Raw genomic sequence first — 16,654 nt, 5'->3', positions numbered from 1 at the left:
CGAAACAATTCATATAGCTATCAAATTGTTCTCTTGAAGAGCCATCTTCGTTGTCGAGCTTCGAAATCAACATAGTAACTTTGACTTCCTACTCTGCTTCCGACGCAGCAGAGAGATTCTATTCTATTAGAAATTCTAAATAGAGAGATAGCCATTTAATTAAAGAGTTTTTTTGAGCTCCAACAAAACGATTCTGTTGGTACCTCAGCCAAGATATTAGACCTTCATCATATATCATCATACATTCCTTCTGCCCTCTACTTCGACTTGGGCTATGAGTCGCTGTATTTGTACGAGATATTGCGGTTTTCTTCATTTTATTATGCTTAACACTTCTAAAATATAGCATAATAAAAAGCAATGTTGCATTCAAAAATTCCTTCTATAATAACAAAATTGTAATTTTGGCTGCCTAACTATCAGGTGCAAATTTGACATGCATAAACACCTTGTTGATAACCATTGTAACAAGTTAATTATTGCTTGCGCAACTCTAAAAATATCAATAACCGTTTTACACTTTTCTAAATTTACGTTTATTTTGTTTAAAATTGTGTACCTTGTACCTTTCACTATTCGAAGGTCCCGCTAACAACTTTTACAGTTACAGTTACGTCTGGCAGGTGTCAGCACCTTAGCCTTTTTAATTTCCATTGTTTTTACAGACACATTTGATTTGTGAAGGCGAGCGGAGCTGGTTTTGTTTCTGTTGGAACTACAAACAAAAGTTAACTCGTTTTAAAGTTGTTGATTAGTACTTTAGTTGAATTAAACGCTGTAGAAGTGAATGCGACCAGTTCGAAGTGAAATATCTTTGTTATGTATGAATGTGTCCGTATATATTAGTAAAGGTTGTGTTATATACCTGGGTAAAGTCAATAAACTCTATCGAGGAGTGCCATGAAATGGTATTTGAGAAAGTGAAAACAGACATTACTTAATTCATCTCAGTTTTATTTAACACCAGTTACTCTCGATCGAAGACTGAGCAAAGTTTACCAGAAATACCTAACAGAATGTTGAAATCATTGGAAAAAGGTAAGTAGTCCTTTAAAACGTTCATATCGAATTAGTTTCTATAAGCCAACGGTAATAATGCAGGTATTTAATGAGGAATGTTGCTTTTGCATTTTAATTAGCAGTAAAATATATTTTTCTGTATTTGTGTCCAAGGTGAACATAAGTGAGTACAGTCATTCACCTAATCGCTCTGTCTCACTCTTGCACTCGCTTGGACAGTTAAAAAAGTATATGACATGGGCGACATTGTCAGATTTCCCATACAATTATCAACACCCACAAAAAATGCATTGTTCGTGTAGAGAAAATATAAACAAACTGATTTTAGATCTATTAATTCTCTAATTCTTCTCCTAGATACAATATTCATCAAGAAAACTTCGTTTATTTTCATAAAATGTACAGTATTTTTTGTTTTGGTATTAAATTCTGCTATACTGTTTTGATGTCTCTTGTATATAATAATTAGCATTACCCAGTCTTTATTTCAACTTCTTGGCTAGTAGACAGTTCTTTCAATATCGTCAGAATCTTCAGTCCAGTGCGTTTTTGGTTGTACTCCACTTTTTTTAATCATTCCTACAGCTTGTGTGTTCACTTCATTCATCTGAGCTTGGCGATATGTCCAGCCAACTTTTATTTCAGCATCTCTATTTATGTTATGCCACCAATGCTCTCCAGTCCTTTAATATAGTTCATTGTTACATAGTCTGTACTACAGAGAGTTATCCTTAACGTTGATCTTTCCCATCTGTTTGTGTGAATCTCATTGGGTTAGATTTTGCTAAGTGTGCATAGTTCTGCTATATCAATATGTCAAAATAGGAAATATGCACTGAGTGAATACCTCTCTATTCAAAGATATTCTTATTCTGCATCCAAGATATTTTTAATTTTTGACCAATTCAATTTTTTCTTAAATCTTAAAGATTTTTCATAAATCTGGTCTCTTTGGAATTCATTCTTAGTCTTTCTTCTACAGAGATGTCATTCAGTTCGTGTCATCATCTACGTCATTTCTTTCTATGGTGTTGCACCTTCTTTACATCTCTCTGCTTTCTTTCATCAATCTCTTGGATTCTGGTCTTATTTTTCATTTTCTTTTTTTCATGGGAATCATTTTTAATCACTGCTTTTTAATATATTGTACTCTTCCTTCGTTGAGTGAATATATTTGAAAAATATTAAACTGAAATTATCATTTTCAATTCATATTTAAGATTCCTCGATAATTTGTTACTCTTATAAAATATATAACTTTGTATTATTTTTGTCATATCATTCAGTCACTTCCAAACTTTTTCTTTCTTCTTTATTAAATTGTATAAGCGAATACTATAATTAGTAAGGACCTTACAGGTCCTTATTTAAGTAAATAATGTCCTTGTTCATCTGTTTATGTGATAATTTTTGAAGAGTTAAAGAATGACCTTATTGAATTTAGAGTCAATAGGCCATTCTTTTTTTTTTCTTATGCCTCTTCTTTTTCTTGAAGGAAAAGCCCTGAGAAATTGAAACTTGCTACATAGGCTCCTCTTGGTGTTACATTCAAGAATTCTGTTGCATTTTTCACTAATTTGTATCAGCTTATTTTTAAATATACAATTAAAAGTAATAAACTATATCAAATATAAAAAATCACTACTTGATTTGGAAATGGGTTCCTAAGACGAAGTGCCAGATTTTTAAGATACTGGAGAAATAATTGATGTTCGGCATACAGTATTATATAGGAGAGAGGCCAGAGGCTTGAAGGGGTTTGGACACTTTACAAGAAAGGAAGCCATATCAAGGATACAGTGAAATGAATTATGGAATAAAACACTCCAAATTTAGGATAGTTTTATTAGTAAAACGCTCAGTTATCTGTATAATTGTGACAAAATTATTCAGTGACAACAAATAAAATGAATCATATGTATTTTTCAAACCTTCCTAAGAATTTTTAAGATTTATTCAACTAAAATCCGATAAATTTTGCATTTCCCAATAGGCGGCAACGCCGCATTAGTGACAGGTATGGCGAGTGTATAATACACAACTTGAAGGTCGCGCCTCGGGTCACGTGACGTACCAGGGCCGGACCAAGGACGTTCAAACACCTTTCTCGCAGCCGTGCTCACAGATTGCAGCATTAAAAGTATTACATGTCGTTTACTAACAGTTATTATTGTATATGTTATAGAGAATCGGAGTTTGTTGTCTTATTACTCGATGTCGATGCGATTGCGACATATTATAGCGAGTAGGACTGTTGGTTTTTGGTGTTTTTGTGATTAGAACAATTTTTGGTTTGTTTGTGTGGAATTTATTAACTGTTTGAAGGTAAATAGTGATTTTAAGCAGCTATGAAATATGTTAATCAATAACGGACAAGATTATTTGTGTAATATTAGAGTTAATGTCAGGAACTTTGTTTTTTCTTGTTGTTATGACATTCTTCACAACGAATTTTTCGGGATTGATAAGTAATATGTATTTATTTCATTTTATCCATAATGCATTGAAAAGTTACATTGAGATTACATTTTTAAGAGGGCGCAATTTTATTTTTTTTGATGTGTGAGGGGAGGGGGGAGGTTTAGCCCATCTTGGAAAAGGGAGGGAAAGGGTGTTCGCGCTGTATCTCGTAAATTATCAGCCTCACAGAAAATTTTGTACAACATTATTTGTAGCAAATTAAATAATCTACAACTTTATTTGTATTACTTTTTATCGTAAAATTAAAAATAAAAAAGTTATAAATAAAAATAACTAAAAATATTTGAACAAATTTTTGTTTTGGGTCATAAATTTTTTTCTGGTCATTTACAATAAAATGACATCAGAGCAATATTATAGAGGGTTTTCATAGAGTACTGATCGTTGCAATACTAGCCAATTCTACTAAATGGGCACAGCTGCCAAAGGCAAAAAAACTAAGCAAGTTCCGGCATTATAGCATTTAACGCCTTCTGGATAGATTAGATTCATTAAAATGTATTAAAACGATAGTTGGAGAACGGAATCCCCAAACAATTCAGGCTGAAAGATGCCCTAAATACTCTTTTTCTGTTCTTTAAATAATTCACGCAGATCGGTCATGGTTCTTGATGAGGTCTCCCATTTCCCTCTCTTTCAGTTGTTCTGTTAATGCCTTTAATAGCTTTCACATCCATATAACAGAGTACGGGTGGCCTTTGTCTTCTAGTCTTGTTCTTCAATGTTTTTTCCGAAATTTCCAAAAGATAATCTTCCTAAATTGATTTTCGGTTCTGTAGACTATAATCTGGAATTATTTTTTTCTAAAGTTTCGTTTGAGATTAAGAGAGTCATTATCAAAGGCAATGCTGCATTGGTCGTAGCTATCTTCGGCTAAATTATGGTGGATTGTGGTCGTTCTCTACTTTAAGTGATGTCTCACATCCTTACTCTGTTTACGATAATACCGCTTTGTTTGTGACTACAAAATGTATCATTCATTTGAATGAAAAGAAAAAGACTGAATTATTACAATTTTGCATTCTGCTATTTTCAAATGTGTACGTAAATAGTAAGATTAAAGAACGTTTGGTTTATTCTTAGCAAGTTTTTTATACAGTCGTAAGTCGTAAGATTCTTTCATTGTTCTCGTCAATGACTCTCTGAATAAATCTTTGTTTTATTCCAGGTATTAGAGAAAAAAACGTGCATTAGTAATATCTGGAGTAACCTTCTGCACCTATAGTGCGTTGGCGAATTATCTTAAGGCCAGCCGTCTGTCTTTTGCGGCATGCAAAAATCGCCAGTGTTATTTATGGCTGTCCAGTTCTTTATGTCCCTTAGCCACGACATTTCTTTGCGACCTACTCCTCTCTGGCCTTCAATCTTTCCCTGGATGATTAGTTGAGGGATTGCTTATTTTTTCCTCTCAGAATATGGCCGAGGTATCCAATTTTTCGTACCATGATCAAATTAAGTAGTTCTCTCTCAGTATTTGCCTTTCTGAAGACTTCCTCGTTTCTCACCCTATCTGTCCATGGTATGCGAAACATTCTTCGCAACGTCCACATCTCGAAGGCCTCTAACTTATTAATGGAAGGTACTCTTAACGTCCATGTTTCTATGCCGTATAACAATATGGACCATACATAGCATTTAACCATCCTGTAGCGGAGATTGAAGGAAAGATTGCGGTTACATAGTAGCGGTTTAAATTTGATAAAAGCTTGTCTTGCTTGTCCATTCCACGGTATTTTATTTCTTGTTGAGGATCCCATTGGCCATTCATCATCATTCCCAAGTATTTAAATGTTTTCACTTGATCGATTGGAGCATTATCTACTTGCAGTTGTATTCTTAAAAGTGCGTTTTTTTTAGTTTAGGTGTTGCATTTCGTTTTTCCAGCATTTATCTTCAAGCCATATATTTTTCGTACGGTGTTTATTTTATTTAACATCAACTACATATCATGTTCGTTGTCTGTTATTATCGCGGTGTCGTCGGCGTAACGAATGTTATTTATCGGGAACCCCTTTACCTTTATTCACACTCAGAACCTTCCAGTGCCTCTGCAAAAATGTTCTCCACATAGAGATTGAAGAGCATAGGAGACAAAATGCACCCCTGTCGCACCCCTCTTAAAATTTCAAATTCTTCTGTGTTGGTTGATTTGTTCAGTCTCACTCGTGCTTTTTGATTCCAATAGAGATTCTGGATAACTCTTGTATATTTCTCGTCAATGTTAGCGTTATGTAGCATTTTTATCATTGCGTCATGTTTTACGGTGTCAAACGCTTTTTCATAATCGAGGAATGTTATGACTATATCCTTTCGTTGATCCATGTAGTTTTGTACAAGCGTATTCAAGCAGAAAGCTGCTTCACGTGTCGGCAGGCCGCTGTTGAAACCAAATTGTGTCTCACCGCTTAGATCTTCCAGATTTCTGAACATTCTTGTGTGAAGGATGCGAAGAAACACCTTAAGCAAATGGCTCATTAAACTTATCAGTCTGTGGTCTTTGCATTTGGTCGCTCTTTGTGATTTAGGGATCATTATAAAGGTTGAATAAAGCCAATCCCTTGGAATGTGGCCGGTGTTATATATGGTATTGAAAATTGTTACCAGCATGTCGATGTTATCATCTTTCAACAGTTTTATGGCTTCCGTAGTAATTCGATCCGAGCCAGGGGCCTTGCCTAGTTTTGCTACTTTTATAGCGTACTCCACCTCGGCGCGAATAATGGGAGGGCCGGATAAATTTTGCGTGGGTAAGTTAGTAGTTGGCAGATTCGGTCTATTATCCGCAAAGAGGGACGAAGCATAGTTTGCTCAGATTTTAGCTAGTTCTTCCTGGGTATGAACGTAGTTTCCTTGATCATTCTTCAGGCGAGTCTCATGGTGTTTCTTGTATATACTCGAAATTTCTTTGACCTTTTTATGTAGTCCAAAGCTGTCTCCCTTTTCTTGTAGTGATTCCAATTCTTCACAACGTTCTTTCATCCAGCTTTCCTTTGCGTTTTTAATTCTTGCCCTTATCGTACGTTGGATTTCTTTGTATTCCTGTTGATTCTGATATATTTTGTACTGTCTGCGTTGCTCCATTAGATCAAGTATCTCTTCCGTCATCCACTCGTTTTTGTGATTTCTTTTTATTTTACTTGCGACTACTTCGTCAGCCTTGACTGTAGCTATTTTTATTTTCTCACAGGTTTCCTCTATGTAATTTCCTTGTATGTTTCTCAAGTTCTCGTTGATGTGCTTACTGTATTTAGATCTAAGCTCTTCATCTCTCATTAATTCTCTAGTGTTTATGTATTTTTTATTAGATGGCTTTTTAACCTTTGCCAATCGAAGCCTTTCATTCGCGATTAGGAGGTTGTGGTCAGACGAAATGTCCGCACCAGGGTAAGCGGCCACTCTTTTTATATAGTTGCGGAATCTTTTTTTTTATCAAGATGTAATCCATTTGATTTCGTATCATATGATCTAGACGATCTCCTGGTGCTCGCCATGTATACAATCTTCTTGGTGGGAGTTAATACCACCTTCAGTAACCTCCAAGTCCGCGCAACTTCAAATTGTTGATTATAATTTTTTAGACCACTTTTAAGTTGCAAAAAACGTTGGTTTTTGATTATTTTTATTATATCAAATCAATATCTTAGAGTGAACAGAATATTGAATTATAGTACATAAAAAAGCTTTAATTTGAGCAGTGCTGTATTTCAATAGTTTATGCAAAATTAATGATTGAAAGTCCAAAAATGTGAATTTTTCGCCATTTTAAGTATTTGAAATACTTTTGTTTCTTTTTTATGCAAAAGGATATAATATTATAGCTTTTTTAATTACAAATCGAATGAGACTTCGTAATGTCAGATCGGTCAATTTCTTTTCGAAAAACGTTTAATTATTTATAAAAATTCTTAAATTTCTATAAAGTTTGCAGAGCCAAAACTTTTTTTTTTAAAGATAGAGATCTAATTCTAAACGGATCCTCGTTTTGGTCGATTATATTTGTCGCCAACAAAAAATGCTGCGGATGAGCATTGTTTGAGAGTTTATTATCAAATACAAGTTTGGCTCTAAAATAATCTTGATCCGTTGCATTTTGTTTGGCAAAAGGCTGAAAACGGACTAAAATCAATCATATCTAACGAAAAAATGGTTCCTCTTGAGGTGTCATAAAGTTATAAAAAAAATAAGCTATTTTTGGATTAAATATATTTATAAAAGTGTGTTTTATTTTAATAAAAAATAATTTTTGGAAAAAAAATGCCAAAAAAAATGCCAAAAAAAATGGTCCTGGGAGCCCCACTCGTCTACTCGTTTCTTTTTAACCCACCTGTCCACTGGAGGGATAATAGAATTATCCAACAATGTCGCACGAAAAACTCACCCTTTGTGTACCTACAACATTTTATTTTATCATTAAATTTTTCATTTTATTTATCATTTTACTTGTTTTTATAATCGGACAAAACTTTCTTTTAAAACATTTAGGGGCGAGATTTAGATATGGGAGAACTGGTAAAGGAAATCATTTTTTCTATCTGATAAGTCAGACAATTTGTTAGATAAGTAATAATTAAGAATGTTGAGGTTTTTAAAGTCAGACACCAAAAGCTGTATGAAACCCTAAGAAGCAAAAACATCGACAGTCGCGACATTAACATCATATCCAGGTTGTACTGGGGACAAACAGCAAAAATCAAAGTTGATAATGAGTTAACCAAAGAAATTGAGATTCGTCGAGGTGTGCGTCAGGGTTGTGTGCTTTCTCCACTATTATTCAATATATATATATATATATATATATATATATATATATATATATATATAGCGAAACAATATGTCAGGAAGCGCTCCTAGAGCAAAACATTGGTATGAACATTAACGGAGAGTTAATTAACAATATACGATACGCTGATGACACGCTAATAGTAACAGATAACCTAGCAAATTTACAGTTTTTGATGGAAAACATAAACATCCATACTAATAAGTATGGTCTAAAACTAAACATCAAAAAGACTAAATTCATGATTGTAACAAAGAAGCTATACACCAATGTGAATTTAACCATAAATAATCAGCCAGTTGAAAGAGTTACGTCCTACAAATATTTAGGGGTTTGCTTCACTGATACTAATGACCAGACAAGAGAAATCAAGAGGCGAATAGAGATAGCGAGACAATCGTTTGTCAAAATGAAAAAGTTCCTATGCAGCCGGGACATAAATATAAACTTAAGAACGAGAATGTTAAGGTGCTACGTTTTCTCCGTTCTGCTGTACGGCATGGAAGCCTGGACACTGAAAAAGATAAACATCAAAAACATTGAGGCATTCGAGATGTGGTGTTACAGGAGAATGTGGAAAATACCATGGACAGAAAGAGTAACAAATCAAGATATTCTGCTGAAGATGGGGAGGGAATGCAAAGTCATAAAAACCATACAAACGAAAAAACTGGAATATCTGGGCCACATAATAAGAGGAGAAAAGTACTTTCTGCTTAGACTCATAATCCAAGGAAAAATCTCGGGAAAGAGAAATGTGGGACGTAAGAGGATTTCCTGGTTGCGAAATTTAAGGGAGTGATATGGGTGCAGTTCAATATAGTTGTTCAGAGCTGCAGTCAACAAAGTAAAGATTGCTGTGATGGTAGCCAACCTCCGATAGGAGACGGTACTGCAAGAAGAAGGTTTTTCCAGGAATCGTATTGCTCCTTTTACACTGTTTTTCCTCCTTTATTTTAGCTTTGACGAAGTTTATGCTTAGTAATTTTTCAACTGTATTAGTCCATCGGGTTGATTTTCTTTTCGGTGTTCCCTGGATCGCTAGATAATCTCTTCGTATTATTCGTTTGTTTGTGGCTGGTTTTGGTTTCATTGAAAAAGAAATGCACTTTTTTAATTAAAAGTCTTATTTTTCATTAGTAGGCGAAAATCGTTTTATAATGCCCTCGTGCAGTTGTAGTATTCATACAGAATTTATTTCTGAATTTAATATACACAATCACATATTTGGTATTATTGCGCCTACACAGTATTAAACATTTTATTACACACATAATCGAATAATGAAAAACATTTTCTGCATAATACGTTTCATTTTATATAAGTTTTTCAATTTTAACACCTACTGTTCAAAATATGTAGTAACTATTAGATCGAGTAAGCAAAAACAACAATGCAAAAGTTTTCTGTTAATAATTTAAGCACACAACAAGAAAAAGTTCTCTACTTAGGACATATATGTTAAATGAAATCACCCCAAATATAAGTTTTTTATAAGTTCATTTGCTATTCCGTCTCTCATCCTTCCGTAAATGCTTTTTGTTATTTACATCGATTCCCTTGATATCCGCTGTTTGATTAATTTGAAGCCGATGTACTATTTATCATTGGTAATATGTTTCGCTTCTATCAATACCTTTATTTCCATTTATAAATCTCCCTTCCCTTTCTCTTTTATAGATTTCCACAACTAGTGCTGTAATATTCTGTAAAAATCATGTTTCATTGCTAAATAGTTCTCAGTTTTCATTTTGTTTTGTACCCTTTTGTAAATGAAGCTATAGACGATATGCTTGAATTAGCAACAGCGGTAGATATGTCCATATCGGTAGATATGGATATGTCCATAGCGGTAGATATAAGAAGAAGAAGGTAGATATGTCCATTGTTAACACATTCTTTCAAAAGTGAGAAACTCAACTTGTTACATACAAAAGTGGACAAAATCATTCCCACAAAAGAAGATATACATACATGAATGTAAGGATTGCAAAGTAATGGTTAGTGAAACAGTAAGCCACCTTAAGCCCCAATAGACCCCTTAGGTCGAGTAAGCCACAGTGAGGACAAAGAAATAGCAGAGATGAAAACACTTAGTAAAATTGATAGTATAACACTATAAAAAAGAGCTCGAAGTACAGATATACGACGTAGATGCAAGGTGAAGAACATCAAGAACTGGGTAAGAAATAGAAGAGTAGAATGGAGCGATCATATAAGCCGAATGACAACAAATAGAGACGGCAAGAGACGGTTCCCCAATAGAAAGACGATCACTAGGAAGACCACGAAAACGATGGAACGACAACTTACTGGAGGGACATTGAGAAACAGACTGAGTCATGTCTACATTAAAAAGAAGAAGAAGAAAGTCGGATGAAAGGGTGGTTAAGTGCCCACTCATATTAAACCTATAGACATATAATACAAAATAGACAGCTTAGCAATTATAGGATTTTCCGCCATTCTGTTCTGTTCTGTTCCTTGCTTTGTTTTTCCAGTTGGTAATCTTAAGTGTTTTTAGATCTTGTTCCACTTGTTCCATGTATCTAAGTTTGGGTCTTCTCTTTGACCTTCTCCCTACTGGTGTTTGCCTCATTATATGTTTTGGTGTTTCAGTCTCCAACATCCGTTCAACATGGTCCATCCAGCGCAGACGTCCGATCTTTATGGATGTTATGTCCTCAGGTTCATTGTATGCTGTGCATACTTCAAAATTATATCTTCTGCACCATATGTCATTTTCTTTTACCCTCTTATATATGTGTCTAAGGATTTTTCGTTCAAACGTACCTAATAGGTTCTCATCGCTTTTCGACAGTGTCCATGTCTCTGATCCATATACAAGCAACGGTTTTATCAGGGTCTTGTATATTTTGCATATGGTTTTTCTTGTGATGTTGTTAGATCTTATAATCCTTCACTGACATTGTTATCTGCGGTAACTAATGAACCTAGATATGTAAAAATTTTCACGCTTTCGATGTTATAGTCTCCTATTGTCAGATTCTGTAGGTTTCTTTGGCCTGTCGATTTGCTGGCCTTCATGTATTTGGTTTTTATTTCATTCATGTTTAGGCCACTGTTTTGTGCCCTCTTTCTGTCGCATTAAATGCTTCTCTCTTTCGCTTTTAGCTATGGTATCAACATCACCTGCAAATGCCAATATTTGTACACTTTTTGTTATTATTGTTCCTCTGGTGTTGACTTTTGACACTCTAATGTGATGTTGAATAAAATACAGGATAGGGCATCTCCCTGTCGTAGGCCCGTACTCACATGGATTGTATTTTTGAAGTCGAATTTGGCTTTGTACTTTAAGTGTTTCTTTTACTATATCAATGAGTTGAGTTAGAATATTAACTCTTTCAGTGCATGGATCAGAAATTCTCGATGGATGCTATCATAGGCACTCAATGAATCAATGAATTTAAACTCTAATTACTGGCCGAAAAAATACATACTGCCATAATCTATTACCGATCGGATGAAAGCTTTATAAGGACTTACTGAAGAGATGTTAAACTCTTAAAGTATGTAGAGAAGCAAAAATAATAAAATGATATACCACAATAGAAGTCGTCAAACAAAAGGTTTTAAAGTAACAATGAACGATGTCGTCCTAAAAATCCTGACGGTGTCGTGTTACACAAACTCGGTTGTTCTGCCTTAAGACCTCTAACCTCACAGCAAACAATAAAAGCGACAGTGGCGTAGAAAAGTTTGACATAAAGGTAGAATGAATGTCGTAACGAATTTAAAAATTGTGTAGAACGATCATCGACACCAATGTTTGAGGTTGCATAAATATGAAAAATAATATTTATTAACTGTGCTTTACTTTGCGTACTTTAATCATTGTTGAGCAGAGGCTTCCGTTATCCACCAGTCTCTATCTTGCTAACAATCTTATTTTGAAATTGTTCTTAAAATCAATACTTCATCTTATCTAAGGTGTTCTTATTTGTGACTCTTTCTACTAGAACTTTTAGGACTCCGATAAACAATACTTGTTTATAGATGGAATTTTTGTAAGAGTTGGCCGGATAACTCATAACGGTAAAGTATTGGACTATCACGCAAAAGATCTAGATGTTTTTAACATCTCTAAAAACTCAGCCTGAATAAAGTGACTACTTCGGATAGGACCGGGATACCAAAGAAGAATTGTTCAGTGTTATTTTTGAAAGTTTTGAAAATGAAACAAGAATGAGAGGTGGATGGTGGATCGAGGTGGATCAAGATTTTAATACCACTAAGGAGCAAAATATGAAAGAGTGGGACAACAAATGCAACTTTAGATATTTTTATATGTAGATGCCGCGTGGTCGTAGAATATGATTAAATTATTGCGTTTTATAAAATTTTTTAAAGAAAATAATATTATTTTAACTTTTAATAAATTAATCTTTTTAGAAAAATTATTATGATTCAAATTTTCAATTGAAATAATACAAATGTACAAATCTACAAATAATATAATTATAGTCCATTTCCATCATATTGATAGCACATTATGTATGCAAATCCCTAAACTGTTGATACAGGTGACTCAATGAAAAATAGATATTTGTCAACAAGTTTACAGAAGTATATAGGAAAACAATTTTAAATTGAGTATGACCACCAGGTATAAAGGTTGGAGCAGAATAGAATACAATAGTTTTGAGGGTTACTAATTCCTAAATAAAGTTGCCAGTGTCGGAGTGATGGAGATTAACAGGTACTAATGAATTTGCAAGAAATGTAAGATGTTTTATTGGTTATATATAAAATAATTTGTGGCCGTAACAGGGGCCGATTTGTAAAAAAATGAATATTATTTTAATCAAATTCCATTTCAAATTCACTGCTTTCTTCAGAATCTAAGGAATCTTCAATTCCAATGTTAATTATTACCGGTTCCAGCATTGCATCAGTCATATTATTCAAATTCCACATTTTATTTTCTTCCTTGTGAGCATGACTAACAGCGTTTTTCTAATTTTCTGGAGTTACTTTTGATAAGGAATGTTCTAATAATTGTTGTAAGTCTTCTAATTTAAAAATTTTGTTGTTGCGTCCGACTTCACCCTTTACTTGAGACCATATATTTTCTATCGGATTCAGATCACAGTGGTATGGGGGTAAACATAAAATAATTACATCACGGTTTAATGCCATTTCATCAATTATATATTTTTTATAAGCTGCTTTATGTTGCCTTACAATAGGTAATAATTCCTTTTTTGTCGAATTCTCCTTGTACTCAATTGCGTGTTTATCCAACCATTCGATTATCTCTCCTTTTTTCCATGCCGTTGTTGACAATTTTTCTGTTAGTCTTGAATGGTAACTAGCATTATACATGATTATGACAGAATTTTTTGGAATTAAATACAACATTTGCTCAAAATATTCTTCAAAAACGTCAGCAGTCATTTCCTCGTGGTAATCTTTGGTTGATTTTGAGGCAAAACTTAATAATCCACCATTGACAAAACCGTATTCGTTTCCAATATGGGTTATTATGAGTCTGCGTCCTTTTCCAACGGGAATATTGTTTATTCCAGTAGATACACCTTCGATGAATGCCTGACGGGAACTTTTCACATTTGTATCAACCCATAGATATGGTACAGTATGACCTTCATTTAGCCAAGTCTCGTCCAAATAAAAAATTGTTTTCCCTTCTTCTCGGTACTTTTTAATAGTTCTTAGATAATCTCGTCTCCAACATACAATGTAATCTTTTTCAATTAAAACGGATTTTCTTCTATTCTTTTACCAACGAAATCCCATCTCTCTCAATAGTCCCCATAATTTCTTGTTGCTTATGATTGGTAACTCTTCGTTTTCTTTAATTAATGTTTGGATTTTGTCCAATGTTGGAAATTCTTAAGACGCTGCGTCTTATCATGTTTTTATGTATTTCTTCAATTTCCAAGGGTTTACTCCGTCCACTCTTCTTGGGAGATGAAACAGTTCCTCCTTTTCTTTCTTTTAGGAATCTATAAATTGTTGCTTCTCCAACCCCTGTCATATTTGAACACATGTTAACGATTTCACGAACATTACTTAAAGGGAGTTGATGTACAAGTGCATCTTGTACATTTAATATTATATTTTTCTCTCTTAGACTGAAGGCACCTTTAAAACTACACTTAACCGGGATAAAACCTGTTGTCGACGTCATTTTTAAATGCAAATAACAAAATATCGACACCGAAAACGTAGGTAGGTAAGACATGAACAATGTACATTTACAACTAAATGGAAGATGCAAACAATTTCTAATTTATATTATTGGCATAAGCTGTAATGTGGCATAAAAACTACTTAAACTATCATTAGTGAAGCCTTATCAGTAATTCCAGGTAATCGTTCAAAGAAGATATTCTTTTTGTGTCAGGCGATAACTTGTATAGAAAACAATAATCACCTTTAAAATACTGTTTACATTAATTTATTTCGTGAAACATTGAATTCTCTCGTTAATCACCCGTGTATAATTAACAATAATCGTGTGGCATATATACCGACGTTTTTTACGCACAAAAAAGGTATAGTGAGATTAGTGGACACTTATTTTACAGATTTTTTAAAAGATAATGAATTGTTCACGGCATCTTAAAATATTAATTTTTTTTATTTATTTCAAAATAAGTATAGGGTGGCGCCTATGGTTTTTTGACCTGTTGAGGATTTGCATACATAATGTGCTATCAATATGATGGAAAATGACTATAAAGAAAATAATATTATTTTAACTTTTAATAAATTAATCTTTTTAGAAAAATTATTATGATTCAAATTTTTAATTGAAATAATACAAATCTACAAATAATATAATTAAATCTCTCTTCTTATAAACTATAAGTAAAATTAATTAAAAGTCAATCACCGGGAGAGAAAGCTCAAAAAATTGTAAGGTGTTTTGATCAAAAAACAATTCCTGATCTTGTTAGTACGCTAGAATTGCTTTTTAACACATAGGTACACCAAAGAATTATTTTTTACAATTTGAAAATTCGAAATTGTGAAGTATAATTTTGGATTTTTAAAATAAAAAATAAATACGTAAGTCTCAAATAACTCCTCACTAGAGCTCAACAAAGAAAGATAAGAAAAAGGCAAAAATGGCTGTTGGGACATAGACCGTAGCAAATCCTTAGAAATCCAAATCAGCAACACCCGACGATAAAAAGAGACCATCACCCCCTCTTAACAGAGTTGCTAAGAAATCAAGGTGCTCTAACGAGCAGACTAGGTCATAGAGCATCCTGACAAAAGTGGTAGCACACAGACACCATCCTGATACTCAACTAGATCGGGCTCAAGCAAATTTGATCATTAACAAACTGGAGCAAGCACTTGATGAGGCTCCTATATGAGGTCAAAATGAACTTCTGCAGTTCCATAAAACATCGTTTATTGAAGGGACCCTGTGGGTGAACTGTGTTAACGAGTATACAAAAAAATGGACGACTGAAGTGGTGAAGACTGGAAAATTGTCTAAAAAGTTTGATAAAAAGTCCTGAGAAAATTAAATTTTTGGTTGAAAAATTTTGAAATTTTTTAAAAATGTTTCGTTAACTTTTGGTCAAAAAAACAGTATAATAAAAAATTATGTAACGGTTTTTCTTTGTGTTGGAACAAACCTATTTTTAATTCAAAGTTATAAAATTTAAAAAATAAATACTTTGAATATTGTAAATATCATACATTTTAAAGTTTTAAAATTAAAAATTTAACAATTTAATATATTAAAAATAAAGATTTTATTGTGAAAAAACAAAAAAAAAGACAGTTTGTAAATCAATTGCATCGAAATTTGTTTAGGCGTAGATGCAAAGTTATCCGTTCGTACTCCTTTCCCATTTCCCCCTAACTACATATTTCATGATAGTTTTAAGCCGACGGCCACGCTTTGAGTTTATGCAGCCACCCTCTTAAGGAGTGTTTTGAAGTATAAACCGTAACCAAATCGCCCATTTGAACTGCTCTTCTATAAACGTCTATATTCTTTGGGGATACTAACAGCAGTACTGGCCCTAGTACCATTATTTTATTTGTAGCCCCACTAAATAGCAGACTACTTTGCTCTGTTCTCTCACTAAACTGCTCCAGCGGTATAAACGATTTGTATTTATGTAAGAGTTCCTCGAATCATTTGAAATCTTTTTCCTTTTAACACTTGTTAAAAGAAAGGAAAGGAAAAATATACAGAACAGTTTTTTTACAAAGTTGTAACATTTTTTATCTACGGAACCGATGTAAGTTAACTAGATATCGATACATCGTAGTATATTTGTCTATTTTTGTGCTAAACTTAGTCTGTTAGATTGAAGACAAAAGTGGATTTTGACCAGGAAGAATCTTCGTTAACATTAC

The 16,654-nt window shown here is 33.5% G+C and overlaps 1 protein-coding gene across 2 annotated transcripts in view; it reads left to right on the top strand.

The window, feature by feature from the left end:
- Nucleotides 1-657: 657 nt before the first annotated feature.
- Nucleotides 658-16,654, top strand: part of Hr39 (Nuclear hormone receptor FTZ-F1 beta) — a 107,739-nt gene continuing 91,742 nt past the window's right edge. The window contains exon 1 of one of the 2 annotated variants that reach the window (XM_072530804.1): nt 658-1,038. The gene's annotated coding sequence lies outside the window, so the exon portion shown is untranslated. Of the gene's footprint in view, nt 1,039-3,229; nt 3,346-16,654 lie in introns of those variants that run through there. The other variant, XM_072530805.1, reaches the window with a different exon arrangement.

This window comes from Diabrotica undecimpunctata, chromosome 4 (assembly GCF_040954645.1).
Source record: "Diabrotica undecimpunctata isolate CICGRU chromosome 4, icDiaUnde3, whole genome shotgun sequence".
In the NCBI taxonomy this organism is placed as follows: Eukaryota; Metazoa; Arthropoda; class Insecta; order Coleoptera; family Chrysomelidae; genus Diabrotica; species Diabrotica undecimpunctata.
This window is presented reverse-complemented; position numbering and strand designations above follow the sequence as displayed.